Here is a 4,688-nt window from a genome sequence, read left to right on the forward strand (position 1 = left end):
GTTGCTGTGAAAAATCCCAGGAGAGGGCCTGCCTCAGAGGCAGGCAGGGGAAGAAGAGGAGGGAGCCATGCAGCCCTCTTAGGATTGCAAGAGCATCTCGTCCCAGACTGCAGAAGCGGCTTCAATTAGAGCTGTGACGTGTGACTGTCCTTGTCCCAGGGAGGGAGCTCAGCACAGTGCCAGGGAGCTGGGGGAGAGTGGCCAGCAGTGACCTCCTCCCCATCAGCACCTCAGTCCTCCTGGCTGATCTGCAGGGGGCACCCCGCTCTCAAATGTGCCTCCACCTGGGGGGACTCAGCCCCTCTTACAGCCCAACCCCTAATTTCCACAGACAACATCCTTATAGGTCAAGGGAAAGTCTGGGGAGTCTGAGGATAGCAGGAATGACCCTCCCCCTACCAGCCTGCCCTCTCTGGCTCCATGCCCCTCATCCCACACCCCTGCCCCTTCCTGAAGAACCTCTCAGACACCCCCCTCCTCCAGAATTCCAGAGTCTGCCAGGCTAGAACCGCAACTTGTTCACCACGGTTCTTCCAGTGCCCGGCACCCTGCCTGGCCCATGGTATGAGCTCAGTGAATGTTTGGTGAAAGAATAAATGTTGACAAAGCCTGAGTTCTCTTTGCCGACACACATAATGGTCCCAAATGCACGTCTCATTTACCCAGTCAGTCTGAAGTCTCTGATAGAAGGATCTAGAGCATGCATTCATTCATGCCTTTTCTTAATGCAACCAGCACTGGCTGGGATCCTGCTCCATTCCCAGCCCTGGAAATCCACAAATGACTGGACACCGTCCTACCCTTGAGCCATGCACCCCACGGCCACGCACGCCTCAACCTGGCGCATTTTATAGAGACTGAAGTTAAGGCCACAAAAGCTCTGCCATCCAGGGGTCTGCCAAGCCAGAAGCACACCTGCTCTGGGCTTTTGGGACACTGGAGTCATTCCCAGAGAGGCCTGGTCCCTGGGCACAGGCTGCCCAGGTCCTCCGGCCCAGGGTTCCTCTGTTTCCCACCCGGGGGACAAGGACCACGATGCTGACTTCCGAGGGCAGGGCTGGGATGCAAGATGCCTCCCATCTAGAGAATGACAGGAGGCTTTAACTCATTCTGCCTGGGGGCTGGCGAGCGGCTCGTCTTACCTTGAGGCTGTGTCTGGCCAAAACGGGGTCCTTCATCTAATTCATGGAAAGTTACCATAAGGGCGAGCACCTGGGTATGAATGAAATAATGTGTGTGGACAGCCCAGTCCTGTATCTAGGTGCCAATAAGTGGGAGCCCCATTTTTAACACAGGATATACTCCTCAATATCCTTGTATCGAGTTAATTAAAAAATTAGTTAATTAATCAATTAATCTGTAAATAAATGGGCCATGGTTTATGGAGAAGCCCAGCTAATGCAGCCATTCTTCCCACCCCCTGCCCCTCGGTGTTGCTTTCACTCTGGCCATAATTATCCGGCCCCCCGCCCCCCACCAGCTGTGTCGCAGAAGGCTGGGCAGGCTATATTTTTCAGGGGTTAAAAAAAGAAACACTGTTGGCTGGCAGATGGCTGGGTTTGTGGACTCGTCCAGTTTGAAGGTGCCCAGCCTGAAGCCTCATTCTTCCGGGCAGCCATCCTGGGCCACTCCAGGTGTCCCCCCACCCCCTCTCCACCGGAGTGCTCAGCTGCCCACTCTCTCCGGTGAGCTCTAGTTTGGTCTGGCTGGGACACCCTCCTTCTCCCTCCTGCTGACTTGGGCTGACTTGTCATGCAGACAGACACAGAAACACACAGACACACAGACATACACGGATAGGCACATGCACACAAAGACCCTCAGAACCAGACACACATACACCTCAAGGAACTTCAGTTGGTGTGTCCCGACCTGGGGGAGCTGGGGAGCTGGAAATAAGGGAGCTACAGAGAGCTACAGAACCACCTCTGCAGGGGAAGAGGGATCGGAAGGGACCTCAAGGGGCCAGGGAACAAGGATCCTGGCCCGGGGCCAGGTGGCTCAAGGGCCTGAATTCCCAGATGCCCCATTGAGCAAGCTGTACCCCGATGGGGGTTGGGGGGGCGCTGAGGTGGGCAGAGAGAGCCCAGGGCTAGAAGCAAGAGGCTAGGTCCTTGGTACTAAGCCTGTGTGACCTGGGGTAAGTTGCCCAGCCTCTCTGAGCCTTGGTTTCCTTATCAGTGAGATGAGACGCTAGGCTGAGTTTTCCCTAAGAATATGGGGTTCAGGGTTGGGTCTCATTCTGAAACCTTTAAAAAGGCTGGCCTGATTCACACCAGGAGAATAAGCACGGTGTCATTCTAATCCCCCAATCCCATGTGTACAGGTTACCCAGAGAAAAGGAGACACCATCTCAGGTTAGGGGTTTGGCGGGAAGGAGAGAAAGAGGCAGATAGTCCTAAAGAAAATAATAATACAAATAATAATAGACCTGTGTGGAGCACCTGGGTGGCTCAGTGGATTAAACCTCTGTCTTCTGCTCAGGTCATGATCTCAGGGTCCTGGGATTGAGCCCCACATTGGGCTCTCTGCTGGGCAGGGAGCCTGCTTCCCCGTCTCTCTCTCTCTCTCTGTCTGCCTCTCTTCCTACTTGTGATCTCTCTGTGTCAAATAAATAAATAAAATCTTTTTTTTTTTTAAATAATACACATGTGCTTCCTATCTTTGTGACTGGAAGTTCTTCCTGAAGTCTGACCCAACTCCCTCATGCTGCAGTAGAGTCTTCCTTTTGGCTCTTATTCTGACCTCCCCTGTGCCAGAAACAGCTTCTCTGCCCCTTCCCACCCACTGGGCTGACACCTGAAACCCATCAAGTTGCTCCTCTGACTTTTCCATTTCGAAAGAAGCCTAGTAGAAGAGGGCAATTGCCTTTGAAAATCCTCAAGTTTAGAATCTGTTGAAATAAACCAAAATGGGGCGCCTGGGTGGCTCAGTGGGTTAAAGCCTCTGCCTTCCCCTCAGGTCATGATCTCAGGGTCCTGGGTCTCAGCAGGGAGCCTGCTTCCCTTCCTCTCTCTCTCTCTGCCTGCCTCTCTGCCTACTTGTGATCTCTGTCTGTCAAATAAATAAATAAAATCTTAAAAAAAAGAAAGAAAGAAAGAAAGAAACCAAAGTGAGCATTAAGGTGCAGAGGCCAGGGGAGAGCCTGGCAGGTCCAGGATACCTAATAGATGGTCCCCGTGTCCAGTTGACTCAACCTCCTTGTCCGAAGGGCTTCAGTTTTGGTTTCCTCTAAACCAGGCCATTACACAAAAATGCCTCTGAAGGGGGGGGAGGTTGTTTTAACAATAACTGTCCCTAGGCAGGACATTCCCAGGATGAAGAGCCGACTGCAAGGGACAACAGTGACTGCAGGCTCTCTAGAGGGGCATAAGTCACTCTGCAAACAGGGAAGAGTGGAGAAGAGCTGGGGTCAGAGGCAGGGACCCTGGAGTTAAGCATCCTGGGCTCAGTCATTTCTTCCCTGCCTCCCAGGATCACACCAGCCCCTCTGCTTTGACCCACGGAGATACTGAGTCTCAAGAGCATGGGTCCTCTGAAATTCCCCCAGCCCAGGTTGTGAGGCAGGCCAGGACAAGGTGTGAATGACTCCCCTCCTGATACCCCTGAGGGTAAGCGGAAGAGGGACCCAAGGGTTCTCTCTTCCCTTAGGCCAGTGTGGGTCCAACCTCCAGGAGCACTTCGATGAGCTCCAGAGTCTTGAGCTGGCTAAACCTGCAATCCCCTTCCCACAATTCCAAACTCCAGAAGGCTCTGAAAACCACAAGTCTGTCCCTAAGTCTCCCATAAACTCATTTGGCTGCAAAACCAGATGTGGGAGCAAGTCATTGCCACTGTCTGGCTCCCTCGGCGGGAGATATTCTGTTTCCCTGCAGGAAGAGGAGCCAGCATATTTGTTTTGGGGATACTGCTCCACGGCCTCCTGGGGTGTTATATGATATCTAATATCTGTGCCATGTTTTCTTTCTAAATTCCAAAAAGATCTAGACCCAACGGTGTCTGATTAGGGTCTGTGTCCCTGGAATCATCCCATTGGGGAACTTTCCAGGTTACACAGCACAGTTGCAGCTACACACTCCCACCTGCCCCTGCAAAGGCAAAGGGACTGGACAGAGCAAAAAAAGAGCAGATTCTGAACACAGCTCTGCTAAAACCAAGTGCATGGGGCCAGAGACAGAAGCCAGATGAGGTATGTGGGGATTTAAAGGACTTTCAGCACCAGCTTGCTAGAGAGAGCTTAACTCAGGCTGCAGGAGTACCCCACGAGAATGGGGGTACAGAACAGAAGGTTAAACGCTGAGCTGGGGGTCTCTGTCCCTTCCAGCTGAAGGCAGCTGGGAAGGAAGGGAAGTTCCCCAAATGGGTGGGCAGGGGGAAGAGCTGTGGGTGGGGCAGAGGAAGGGAGAGAAATGGTCCAAGGTCAATTTTAGCTACTTCCATCTGCCTGGCCTCAAAGATGAAGCTTCCCCTTCCCTTCCTCCACTTCGCTCTCCCCCACCTTTTGGGCTGAAGAGGGAGGGGAGAGAAGAAAGGAAAAGCAGGAGAAGCATCTGCACTGCCTAAAGCTCAAGGGTGGCGGGGAAGAGAGGTCACAGAAGAATATCCATGACAGAGAAGAAGAAATTAACAAGAGCTGAGAACCAGAAAGGGGCAGTGGGGCGCACAGCCCAACTTTTGATCCTCCACTC

The sequence above is a fragment of the Mustela nigripes genome, chromosome 5 (assembly GCF_022355385.1).
Source record: "Mustela nigripes isolate SB6536 chromosome 5, MUSNIG.SB6536, whole genome shotgun sequence".
Lineage (NCBI taxonomy): Eukaryota > Metazoa > Chordata > Mammalia > Carnivora > Mustelidae > Mustela > Mustela nigripes.